Genomic DNA, 13706 nt, shown 5'->3' with positions numbered 1-13706 from the left:
GCATGCAGCTCTTGTACATTTCAGAGCATGTGATCTTATTTCATTGTGAATTGGCAATAACTTACTGTCTTTGAAAAGGCTCTACCGCTCTCTAAAATAATGAAATTTTTGTGGAAAAGAAAAGCAGTATCACTCCATCCAGCACATTTTTCCCAATTCTTCCTGCACAAAACCTAAAAAGTCTCAAACATTATTTTAATGTTTTCTTTTCAGCGTTCGCTGATATTTTGTCAAACTATATTAATTCATTTTTATTTTATTACTTTTGTTTAATTTATTAGTAAATACTTCTCCTTTACATTTTTCCTAGTAATTTAAACTTCTACGCAGACTTTGAAAAAATTCGTATTTGGTATGTTCTGATCAATACTGCTTGCTCCACTCCAACTAAAATTTCATTTTTAGTTTCATGTTGATTTTCCCAAATCTCCAGGCAAGTACCGCCTGTCTTTGGGCTAAAATTAACAGTGCTTGAATGTATTTATTCCGAGCCTTGATTTTTCTTTTTAACCATGAGCACGTCTCTGAAAAATCATGAGACGCTCCCCTGCAAAGCGACTTGGCTTTCCTTTGAGTGGCTGTACTCACTGCGTTCCGGGCTGGCGGCAGAAGCTCCTTCCTACTCAGCGCCGGCGCGATCCGCCCACTACGTGCCAGTGTGGAGCCGGAGCCTGACTCATTCCCTCTGTGTGCTGGGGGCGGCCTGGCCAGCCTTTACTTTCTGCGGGGACAATTTCCCATACACGGCCGGGAGGAGAGGGGAGGGCTCTAGCACCCGTGACCCAGACTCCCGTTCCCAGGGTGCTCGCGAAGAGCGCCAATCCAGCCTTGACTTCCTGCTGGGACGTTTACCTCCACTTAAGGAGGGTGGAGAAAGGAGGGCTTTAGCACCGGTGACCTAGAGGCCTTCATAGGACAGCAGGTTGGGGAACGCCTTCCTTCAGTTGCTGTGCTGGACTGAATTGTCAGGTGGCTCAAAAGGAGTCGTCAGGCCCTGGGTCGGTCAACCAGGAAACTAGAAGAGTTTTGTGTATTTCAAGAGGTGATTATTCAGGAAACTCTCAGCATGTCACCCTCTCTAAGTGTCACAGAGGGAGGTATTATTTGTGCAGTTTATGGATAAAACAAAAGTCTGAGGAATTTCACACCATTGTAAAAGATTATCTCAAGTGAATTTTTCCACTTGGTATTAAGAAATTCATCTGCACCACTGACGTCATTAACATTTCTTGTGACATTACAAGATTTCACTTGTAATCACTGATTCTTTATAGATGCACCTAAGCCATTTATCTGTACAGGCCATTTATCTGTATTTTTTTTTTTTATTTTTAAGACGGAGTCTCGCTCTCGTCCAAGCTGGAGTGCAGTGGTGCAATCTCGGCTCCCTGCAACCTCCGCCTCCTGGGTTCAAGCGATTCTCCTGCCTCAGCCTCCTGAGTAGCTGGGACTACAGGCACCCACCACCACACCTGGCTAATTTTTTTGTATTTTTAGTAGAGACGGGGTTTCACCATGTTAGCCAGGATGGTCTCGATCTCCTGACCTCAGGTGATCCGCCCGCCTCGCCCTCCCAAAGTGAGGGAGTCCTCTCAAAACAAAAACAAAACAAAAAAAAAACATCTCTTCATGTGGGTTCGCATACACCGAAGGATGCAAACTTTAAGTTGGAAAGGGGAAGTGTAGGTTCTGTGCTAGTCTGAGTTCAAAGAAGCCTTCTCTGAGGAAGTGCTATTTAACCCGAGACCATCCAGCGGTTGGTAATGGGTGTAGCATTCACAGGAAGGAGAAAACACAAGGACTGTTAAAAGATGACATTTCCTAGAAGGAAGTTCTGCCTTAAACATTAATCACATTCATAGACTATCATGTCAGATGAGCAGATGGGAAGGCAAAATAACATTTCATTTAAAGGATTAAAGCAGCAAAGCTTTTTCACTTAAGGAAGAGGATTAATTTAGCAGTTCAGAAAGATTTTGAAGAAATCAGTTCCCCTTTCCACACATGCACACCTAAGACACACACACATACACAAACTTGCTTCCAAAAATATAGGGCCTAAATCCAACCTAGAATTGTTTCACTTCATGGTCACAAGATCATGTGGTTTATTCTTGCTTCACTCACATGGAGAAACTGAAGCTTGTGTCAGCATTTGCTGAGAATTTCTAAAGTCTAAAAGTGAGTTGGGGGCTGAATTAGGCCTGAGAAGATTCATTAGGGATATGCTAGGCCATTGCCTTTTACATTATGCCACAGAGCAAATCCAAACATGGATGACTCTATTCTTAAACTAAAATTTTTCTTTCAAATTGTTTCATATACATGAATGCCTAAACAGAATGGTCTGTATTGGAAGAGTCCTGGCAGACACTAGAAGATCCAGGTTCTGACTTTGGCTTCGTCTGTTAGCAATATTTCTCATGGAAACTCATTTAATCTCTTTAAACCTTAGTTTTCTTATATGTAAAATGATAATAATAAGACCTGTGCACCTCCCCCTTTTATGTGGTCAAAAGATACATATATATATATATATATATATATATATATATAAAACATTATTACTAGGACTTCTGGTTTCTGCTCTGACATTTGAAAGGTGTGAAAGTCTCCACTTCCATCATCACAACAAGAAAAAAATGAGCAAATCAAAAATCAACTACTCTTTTTAGATCTGCAGAGAATTGATGTCATAGGACATGCCACCTCTTTGCAAACTGAAGAAATAGGTGAATACGGAGAATTACAGCTTATCAGGACAGCAAAAGCCACTGGAGCCAGTAAAGGATAGGGGGTCATTTATACAGTATTTGGCCTATTGCTGAAGGCTGAGTGTGGACTAACTTGAGAGTTGAAAACTCAGAGACAGTGGGAGTCATTCATATGGGAGCATCCACACATTAATGAGTTTTACTTTCAGAAGACAGGACAAAAGTTTCCTCTTTTTTCTGGCATGTGGGAGGAAAACAATAACTATTTGAAATATACTCAGAAACAAAAGCCTGTCCTCAAGGTAAACTTTACCCCAGAGCTTTATCTGAATTAGAGAAAAGGCAACTAGACAGTTTGAACACCTTCTACACTTTCTTTCTCACATAAGGAGAAAAACAAAAGAAGAAACCCTTATGAAGTTCACAGCTCAGGGATTCTGGACAACTAGAAAACAGAGTTTTAGATGTTGGCAAAGATACAGAGAAAAGGGAATGCGTATATACTGTTAATGACAATGTAAACTAGTAAAACCCCTACGGAAAACAGTATGGGGATTTCTCAAATAACTGAAAATAGAAGTACCATTTGGCCCAGCAGTCCCACTATTGGGTATCTACTTGAAGGAAAAGAAATTGTTATAATCAATGACACTGGCACTCATATATTTATTGGGGTACTATTCACAATTAGGAATCATCCTAAGTGTCCATCAGTAGTTGATTGGATAAAGAAAATGTGGTATATATAAACTATGGAATATTATGCAGCCATAAAAAGGAGTGAAATCATGTCCTTTGCAGCAACATGAATGGAGCTAGAGGCCATTATCCTAAGTGAAATAACTCAGACAGAAAATCAAGTACTGCATGTTCTCACTTATAAGTGGGAGCTAAACAATGGGTACACATGGACATAAAGGTAAAATAATAGATGCTAGGGACTCCAAAACAGGGAAAGGTGGGAGAGGAGAGCAGATTGAAAATTATCTATTGGCTGTAATGTTTACTATTTGGGTGATGGGTTTACTAGAAGCCCAAACCTCACCATTACAGAATCTATCCATGTAGGAAACCTGCACATGTGCCTCCTGAATCTAAAATTGTTTAAAAAGAAATAAGAATTAAAAAATAGAGATTTTATCATAACATTATAGAATGTATCAACTCTCCAATATCTTACGACCACATAAATAGTGTTTTGGTATAATAACTGTGGATCACAACTAGAGAGAGTTGCAAGACACAGACTCTGCTTAAAAATGAGTCTCTAAGAAAACCCAAAGACAACAAATAGGGGAGACAAAAAGAAAGATATTAGAGAAAATAGAAGCCTCTGATACTTACAGCTACAACAACCATTAAGCACAGTCTAACTTCTGGCCCAATACACATAAAAACTAAAGGTCTACTTATCTTGTTTTCTATTATCTGATACATCATGCCTCACTTTCAATGAACAATTATAAGGCATGCTAAAAGGCAAGAAAAAACACAGCTCTGAAATGTCAAAGCAAGCCTCAGAACCAGATTCAGATATGGCAGGGATTTGGGAATTATGAGACTGGAAATTTAAAATATGCTATGACTAATATGCTAAGAGATCAACTGGGAAAAGTGCAAGAACAAATAAACAGAAAGATGAAAACTCAGAGAATCAAAAGGAAATGTTAGAGAACAAAAAATACTACATAGAAAAGAGAATCACTTTTGATAGCTGCAAAAGAATCAGTGAGCTTGAAGGTATGTCAGTTGAAACTTCCCAAACTTAAATGGAAACAGAAAACAGAATAGGAAAAAGAAACACAATTTCCAAGAACTGTATGAAAATTACAAAAGGCATAAAATACAGGTAATAGCAATACCAGAAGGAAAAGAAAGAAAGCAGCAGAAGATACATAAATAATAGATATCTAGGTATCTAATAATGGTGGACAACTTTCTAAAATTAATAACAGACATCAAACCACAGATCCAGGAAGATCAGATAACACCAAGCAAGATAAATTTTAAAAAAACTACATGTAGGCATATTGTATACAAATTGTGGAAAATAAACAAAGAGAAAATATTGAAAGGAGTCAGAGGAAAAACTATCACCTTACTTATAAGGAACAAGGATGAGAATTAATCAGACTTCTCAGACACCATGCAAGCAAAAAGAGAGTAGAGTGAAATATTTAGAGTGTTGAAAGAAAAATCCACCAACCTATAATTTGTTTCTTATTCTTAATTGATCGCATAGATAACTTCAAAATAATAATATCAGTAATATATTGGGTGATATTAGTTTATGAATAAATGAAATAAATGACAGCAATGCTTTAAGGAACAGGAGAGAGGCACTGGGAATAATCTTTTATACAGTACCTGCACTACCTGTGAAATGGTATAGTGTTATTGAAAAGTGGACTTAGTTGTAAATGTGTACTGCAAACTCTAGGACAATTTCTAAAAACATATTTTTAAGTATAATTGATATGCTAAGAGAGGAGAGAAAATAGAATCATGTAAAATGCTCAATTAAAACTAGAAAAGGGAGCAAAAGAGGTATATCAGTCTATTTGCAGACTGCTATAAAGATACTACCTGAGGCTGGGTAATTTATAAAGGAAAGAGGTTTGACTCACAGTTCTGCATGGCTGGGGAGGCCTCAGGAAGCTGAGAATCATGGCAGAAGGTGAAGGAGAAGCAAAGGCATGTTGTACACGGCAGCAGGTGAGAGGAAGCAAAGGGGGAAGAGCCCCTTATAAAACCATCAGATCTTATGAGAACTCACTCACTATCACGAGAACAGCATGGGGGAAACCACCCACATGACCCAATCACCTCCCACCAAGTCCCTCTCTCAACAGGTGGGGATTATGGGGATTACAATTCCACGTGAGATTTGGGTAGGGGCACAGAGCCAAACCATATGAAGAGGGGAGGACAAAAAAGGGAAATAATTACAAGGGCAACAAACAGAAAACAATTAATATACGGGAAATATTAATCCAACTCTATCAAGAATCACTAAATATAAATGGTCTACCAATTAAAAGACAACGACTGACTGAATAAAATACAGGCATCAACTCTACGTTGTTTACCAGAAATCCATGTTAATTATAAAGACACAAAAGGAATGGAGAAAGTTATATTTTTCTTTTCTTTCCTTTTTTTTTGTTAACCTTTGAAACAGGGTCTCACTCTATCACCCAGGCTGGAGTACAGTGGCACAGTCATGGCACACTGCAGTCGCGAACTCCTGAGCTCAAGTGATCCTCCCACCTCAGTCTGTTGAGTAGCTGGGACTGCAGGCATGTGCCACCACAACAAGCTAATTTTTAATTTTTTGTAGAGATGAGGTTTCACTATGTTGCCCAGGCTGGTCTTGAACTCCTGAACTCAAGAGACCTTCCTCCTTCAGCCTCCCAAAGTGCTGAGATTACAGCATGAGCCACCACGCCCAACAAAATATATTTTTCTAACACTGATTAAAGGAAAGCTAGAATAACTATTTTAACTTCAGACAAAGCAAACTTCAGACAAGGAAATTATTAGGAATAAAGAAGGCCATTACATAATGATAAAGGGGCCAGCTGTCCAATAAGCCATAACAATCCTGTGTATGCACCTCACAACAGAGTGTCAAAATAGGTAAGGCAAAAACTGGTAAAACTGCAAGGAGAAATAGACACAAATAGATTATTGCAGTTGGGGTCTTCAGTATTCCTCTATTAGTAATTGGCAAATCGAACAGGCAGAAAATCAGTAAGAATATAATAGAAGTGAACAGTACCATCATCACCTGGGTTTAATTGATAGTTACATCTCATTCAACTGCAGCAAAATACACATTCTTCTCAAGCTCGTATAGAACATTAACCTAGATACACTACATCTGGGGCCTTTTGCATGTGTCAGAACCCATAGAGCTATACAACATACAGAGTGCACTCTAATGTAAACAATGGACTTTAGTTCATAATAATGTACCAATATTGGTTCATCAACTGTAAGAAATGTACAACTCAAACGCAGATGTTACTAATAGGAGAACTGTGAGAGAGTAGAGAGGGGTTATATGAGAACTCTATTCCTATCTCCTCGATTTTTTCATAAATCTAAAACTGCTCTGAAAATGGTGTGCGAAAATGTCTTTATTTTAAATTTGTGATTATTTTATGGCAGTTAAACTATTTTCTCAGCCTGGTGAAGGAAACCAACCCCCTAAATGATCTTATCATATTTGCATATATATTTATATATTTAATATTGTATACAAACATGAAATATAAATATATTATTTATTAAATATGTCTTTATTAAACATATTTAATATTGACCAACATATTAAATATTAAATATATTAATGTAGAATATTTATATATTAAATAGATATTTAAATACAATGAGATTATTTATGGGGTTGGTTTACTTCACAGGCTGAGGAATACATATTATATATATTTAGATATGATGAAATAATTGATGGGGTTGATAACTGATAATCGATAATACATATTTGCCCATTTATTTAAATGTATATTTAACTCATTTGACTATCTTTTTACCCATTCACCAAATACAAGAATACTTAAAAAGTGAGAAATCTACTGCCAAGTGGTATTTTATTTTTGTCTGTAGAATCAAAACCAATACCAATATTTTCCATATTTAATCTCTGAACACTTGTTTATCTTTTTATGATCTTTTGAGATGTTTGGGTGTGGGAACTTTAAAAAAATCTAGGCTACTTACCCTCCTTCCCCGAGTTGCTAAATGATCCTACAGACTGAGTGTATCTGCTGCTCATTTTGAGGATCTCTGTGTATAATGAGAAATGATGACTGGTGAAGGCAGAAAAAAACCTGCTGATTCATTGGATAACATAATCAACCACTTTATTGTTTAAAATAACCCTTCCTCTGTTTTTTGGAAATGGAGAAGGAATCAATTTAACACATAATTGTCAAGCAGAATTTTATTATATCATAGAAGCAAACAAAATTTTCCAAGAATAATCTGAAATTAGGAAAAATGTGCCATTTTACTGAGAAATAATGATGCTGTGTTGAAATGTTTCTCTCCTGATTCAAAGTATATTTTTCGTGTAAAATGTTTTACAATAAGAATACCCCAGGCTGGGCACAGTGGCTTATGCCTGTAATCCCAGCAGTTTGGGAAGCCGAGGTGGGTAGATCACTTGAGGTCAGGAGTTCAAGACCAGCCTGACCAACACGGTGAAACTGCATGTCTACTAAAAATACCAAAAATTAGCTGAGCGTGGTGGCGGCGCCTGTAATCCCAGCTGCTTGGGAGGCTGAGGCAGGAGAATCGCTTGAAACTGGGAGGTGAGCTGAGATTGAGCCACTGCACTCCAACCTGGGTGACAAAGCGATACTCTGTCTCAAAAAAAAAAAAAAAAAAGAAAAAAAAAGAATATCCCAATAAATAATAAAAATATTACCTTTGTTGATTTTAAAGATTTATTCCTTGAAAAGTTTACAATTCTGTAATTATAGTAAACTGAATCAAAGATACCTGTAATAATTTGTTGTGAGCTTAAGAAAAGACTAGTATACTTACTTATATTTGTATTTATAATTTACTTAATTTCATAAAGTCTTTGAAGCAATATAGAATAAAAACAATAAAATAATAGGAACAAAAGAAAAAACCTAGGAAATTAAGAAAGTCAAGATGAAACAAAACAGAGTTTAGATGCCAAGAACACATAGTTACTATAGATGACTTTCAATTTTGGTCTGAGTTTCACAAGGGAAAAGGCAAACAGTGGGTTAGGATAGCTTCCTATTTAACTGCTATTTTTGTGAGACAGTTCTTCAGGAAAGAAAAGGTTTTTCTAGTAGTAAATTTTAGAAGTGGCTAAAGTGGGGGTAGAGATCTAAAAATAAAGATAAATCAAAAGATTTATCTTTGAGGCATTTTTAAAGGTACTATTACACTCTTATACTCTTAACACTGGTGTATTCATTTGACAAATTTCATGGAGTGTCTACTGTAAACCAGACACTCTTCTAGACATTGGGAACAGACAAAAACCCCTGCACCAACTTAGCTTACATCTGAGAAAGGGAAACCAGATAATAGATGACAAATATAGTACATGAAATAGTGATATGTGCTAAGGAAAAAAAAATTAAGGAGCTAGGAAGACTAGAGACTCTGTGTGTGTGTGTGTGTGTGTGTGTGTGTGTGTGTGTGTGTGTGAAGGTTGGAGGTACTGCAGTTTAGGAAAGGAAGTCCTCACTGAGAGGGAGACATTTCAGTGAAGGCCTGGAGGAGAGAGTGGGAGTGGGGAGAGAGTGTCCAGTACAGAGGCCCTGAGGCAGATTTGAGAAAGGGCAAAGAAGTCACTGTAGCTGTGGTTGAGGTGGAAAGGAGAGTGGTAGAAAATGGAGTTAGAGAGGTAATGGGGGTGGGAAGAATGTGAGGGTCCTCACGGGCCTTATGGACTTTGGGTATTTCTCTGAGAGAAATGGGGAACCTCTGAAGTGTTTTGATCACAGGAGATGTATTAGTCATCTGTTACAGGGTAATAAATACAGCCAACCAAAATGTAGTGGGTTAAAAGAACACTAAGTATGTATTATCTCTCATAGTGTCTGTGGATCAATAATTTGGGAGCAGCTCAAGCAGGGCTTCCTACTCAGGGTTTCTCATCAGGTTGCAGTCAGACCTGGGCTAGGGCTCTGGCCACCTGAAGAGGTGGTTAAGTCAAGAGGATTCACGTCCCAGGTGGTTTACTCACATGACTGACAAATTGGCTGTAGCTGATGGTGGGAGATCTCAGGCCTTCTTGACATGGGCCTCACCACAGGACTGCTTGTCTCATGGAATGTCACTGCCCTTCCACAGAGTGAGAAATCCAAGAAGGTGGTTGTGTCCTTGTCCTTTATGACTTTGCATCTGAAGTCACACATCATCCCTTCTGCAGTGTTCTATGAGTCACACGGTTCATCCTGATTTAGACTGTAAGCAGATTGCATCATGGCGTGGATACCAGGAGGTGGGGATCATGGGGGGCCATCCTAGAGGCTGACCCAAGCAAAGGAAAGGAGATAATTACTGGAACAATGTCTCCCCATAGGCATGAGTATATGGAATTTAGTGCAAAAGGAGAGGAAATAGCCTTTGTTAGGGACACAGAGGGATCTTTGATAGTAATAGTAGATAGGTGCAGTTAGAGGAGGTAGGAAGACCTTATGGTGAGAGCTTGTACACATTCTCATCTAATTTTGTCTCTGTTTCTCAGTGAAAAGGAAACAAGGTCATAGGTCAAGAGTGAGGATTGGGAAGAAGGTGTTTGTTAGAGGTTCATCAGTATTTCAAGTTTTTCAGTATCTTTTAAGTGATGCAGTGCTCATTGCCACTAACCCTTGTTTGGTCATATTATAAAGGAGGAAAAAAAGCTGTAGTTTTGATCATTGTTCTGTTGTAAGAAGCACAGCCTGAGCTTTAGTAAAGTGAAAAAACCCCAACTCTGTGTGTATATTTTTTTTCATTTTAAGGACAGTAATTTTTTCTTTTTGATTTCAAGTACTTTCTATGTTTACAGCATAGAAAGTTTTATGCTATAAGCATCTTTTGGTGCAATTAGACTACTTTGTTACTTCTGCTTATGGAATAGAGTAAAATACAGATAATAACATTTGCTTAAAGGAGACATTTAAAAAATAAGACGTGGTTTGTCTTAGCCCAATCAGCCTAAAACCACCAGGGACAACCTGTAAACAAACCAATTGAGTTTACTGACTCATTGCAGTGTGGGGACTGCACAACAGAGCAATTGTGGGGTATCTCATCAAACAAAGGAAAATATAGAGTTAACATAGGATTTTGCTAAAGAGTGGAATTTAGGTGTGATGTAAATGAAATGATGTTCTATGGGCTCTAAGAAAGTATGGTTGTGTATAAAAGGGGTCAACCTCAGCTCTGTACTGTGAAATGGACCTATGGTTCTTGTCTTAGTCCATTTTGTGTTGCTCTAGAGGAACATCTGAGGCTGCGCAATATCTAAGGAAAAGAGGTTTATTTGGCTCACTGCTCTGTGGGCTGTACAAGAAGCATGGCACCAGCATCTGCTCCTGGTGAGAGGCTCAGGCTGCTTCCACTCATGGCAGAAGGTGAGGGGAGGTGTAATGTGCCAAGATCATACGGTGAGAGAGAAAGCAAGGAGGGAGGAGGGAGGCACCAGGCTCTATTTAACAACCAGCTCTCTTGAGAATGAATAAAGCAAGAACTCACTCACTGTTCCCTACCCCAGGGAGAGCATTAATCTATTCATGAGGGATCCACCCTGATAACCCAAACATCTCCCATTAGGCCCCACCTCCAACACCTTCGTTTGGGGGAGACAAACATTCAAACCATAGCAGTCCTGTTTTCTTGGAAATGAAGTCAAAATAGATGTCAAATGTTGTGTCCTGAGACCCATTCTCTGAAGCTTTGCACAGGAGCTTAAATCAAGGCTTCACTGATCACAATGACTTAACTCCTCCAGATAAGAGTGAGATGTTTCATTCTTATTGCAATAATTTTAAACAGCAATGCATCTCATAGTCTATGATTTCAGAGAATACAGTTTCTCAGTAAGTAAGCAATAGTCCCTCTAGGAACTGGGTTTTTAGGGCATTTTATGGCTGCAATATGTATTTGGGAAAAATATTGTTTTCTGATAAATTTGCACCTAGCTTAATCTGCAGCTCTGGTTCTAGATTGATGAATGTCAGGGACATTGCTTTCTTGGTCCAAGTAATTTTCTCAGACTACATTCTACAACTTACTCTAATTCTAAACATTGACGAATAGGTCACTGTCTCTTCCTAGGTAATCTGAGTCAAGACACATAAAGAGTTTGTATTTCATATTTTAAATTTATAATACAAGGTGGTTGGAAGAAGTCTTCAACAGAGTATGTATATAGAATTAGATCATTTTTAAATGTTAATGACTAAATTACCGTGCCTCCCACAGCATGTTTACCAGAACTCAGCATCCAAGTGTCCCACAGTTAGGTTTGCCAGTTTCCAACAGGAGGCCTCAAGGTGCTCAGACTCCCACTGTGGCATCTTCATAGTTTTTCTTTCTGGTTCTAGCTTGCTCTGGCTAACAACCACTATCATCAAAGTTGTCTGAGGAAGACCTCCTGTTGCTGTGACTGACGGGACTCTTGGTGGAAGCCCTATTCCCATGTGCCCATGGCTGCAGCTCCCCAAGGGAGCAGGACATTGTTGGGTTCTCTGAGAAACTCAGAGGAAGTTACTTCTCACTGTGGTGCCATATGGGATTTGAAGTCGTTCTGCTCATTCTCTGTTTTTCAGTAAAGCTGCTTCTGCCTCTGTCTTCTGTGCCGTGTCTCCTGTAAGGAATTCCCAAAACTTAAAGCAAACAAAACCAAAACCCAAAGCAAAAAATATATAAGTAAATAAATATACCAAACAAATCAACTAATTAAAAAAAAAGGAAGAAGAAATGAAGTCAACATTCTTTGAGATCCAGCTCTGATTCTACCTTACACAATGATCAAACCACAACACTTAACTTCAGCCCACAGGTCACCACATGGCCATTCCTACCTTGCTTGTTGGCACAGCCGTGTGATTTTCTTAAACAATGTTCCCCAGTCAGTGGATTCACAGGGTGAGAGTTGGCATAATACCTGTGGTGAAAATACAGAGGAGAAAGGTAATTGAAGGTGCAGGTGAGAGTATCATTGATGAGATTCTTCAAGGGCCCTAAGAGGGCTGGAGAAATAAGTAAGAAAAAAAAGGTACTGATGGAAAAGGCTTCTAAAGAAAGACTTCTCAATGATCTATAATAACACTAACCATAACTACTAATAATTATTGAGCCTTTATTTGGGAAGGCACTGCAAAAAGAGCCTTATCTGCATTATCTTGTTCAATTCTTAGAACAGCTTGGTGAGTTACATACTATTATTTTCTCCATTTTATGAATGAGGATTCTGAGTCTCAAAGAGTAACTTGCTCAGATTCATGTGGCTAATAAATGGTAGTGCTAGTTCTTAAACCAAATTTTCTCTGATTTCAGTGCTTGTGTTATTAGTTCTTAATATGCTTTCCAAAATATTGTGAGATATGCACCTTATTCTGAAACTTTAATGAGATCTGAAATACACATGCAAATAAGTATCTGTAGAAGGTGAAAACTGTAATGTGTCTTTTTACATGCACTTTCAAAAATTATCTAAGCCTGCTTCATCCACTACCCCTTCTCTCTCTCTCTCTCTTTTTTTGTTTCTAGCTCCTGAGTCCTCTCATTTTGACTCTCTTCCCATTATTCTTCTACTTTTCAGGTGGATGACCCATTTTCAAACGTATCCTGATTTTTGCCTTTAGGATTTTACCTGGATATTATTCAATTTCATGAACCAAAATCACCAGTAAGATATAGCTTAACAGTTGTCAAATATTAATGATTGTAAGAAAAAATCAGATATGCTTGAAAAAATTATCAAGCATAAGCTATGAATTGATATGGGAAGTTTACTAGTGAAAACATAAGAAAAATTTGACCCACATGAGGGTTAAAGATTTAACACAGGTAACACATCCAACATGAGGATAAAATATAGTTTTATTAGTTTTGTCATAGTTGATTTTTTCTTTCTCTACACCTGCTGGTAAGAAGAAAAAACATTAACTTTGATTTAAAGCTTAGTTTGATCTGTTAATTTAGGCAGAAGCTTTATCAATAGTCTGCCTTGGCAAAAAGTAAAACACAAACAATGCTTAGTTTATTACACAGCCCTCCAACCCCCGAGTTATCTCCCTCAGGTAGTGTCCCTGTGTCTGAGGGAAGGGGTGGGGCTTTCAGGGCATTATGAACATAGATGAATCAGAGTCCTAAGATGTTAGATGCTATGTCTCATAAATCCTCTAGTTTCCAGGACAATGACCCATCTAATTTCTGCCTTGTCGGCTGGCATTTGTGGCTAAAGTGTAACTCTTGCCTTTTGCTCTT

General features: G+C 38.1%; 1 protein-coding gene and 1 long non-coding RNA gene across 3 annotated transcripts in view; one reads left to right on the top strand and one right to left on the bottom strand.

Moving 5' to 3' along the window:
• Positions 1–10717, bottom strand: part of TMEM144 (transmembrane protein 144) — a 54858-nt gene extending 44141 nt beyond the window's left edge. Inside the window, exons 1-3 of one of the 2 annotated variants that reach the window (XM_004040568.5) lie at positions 9472–10717; positions 7458–7523; positions 589–1015 (exon numbers count right to left, since the gene is read on the bottom strand). The gene's annotated coding sequence lies outside the window, so the exon portion shown is untranslated. The remainder of the gene's footprint in view (positions 1–588; positions 1016–7457; positions 7524–9471) is intronic. The other variant, XM_063705621.1, reaches the window with a different exon arrangement.
• Positions 9676–11919, top strand: LOC129533075 (uncharacterized). Its single transcript, XR_008679104.2, has 3 exons — positions 9676–9729; positions 10712–10846; positions 11819–11919. It is a non-coding gene; the product is annotated as an uncharacterized lncRNA (long non-coding RNA).
• Positions 11920–13706: the final 1787 nt, after the last annotated feature.

The sequence above is a fragment of the Gorilla gorilla genome, chromosome 3 (assembly GCF_029281585.2).
Source record: "Gorilla gorilla gorilla isolate KB3781 chromosome 3, NHGRI_mGorGor1-v2.1_pri, whole genome shotgun sequence".
Taxonomy (NCBI): domain Eukaryota; kingdom Metazoa; phylum Chordata; class Mammalia; order Primates; family Hominidae; genus Gorilla; species Gorilla gorilla.
This window is presented reverse-complemented; position numbering and strand designations above follow the sequence as displayed.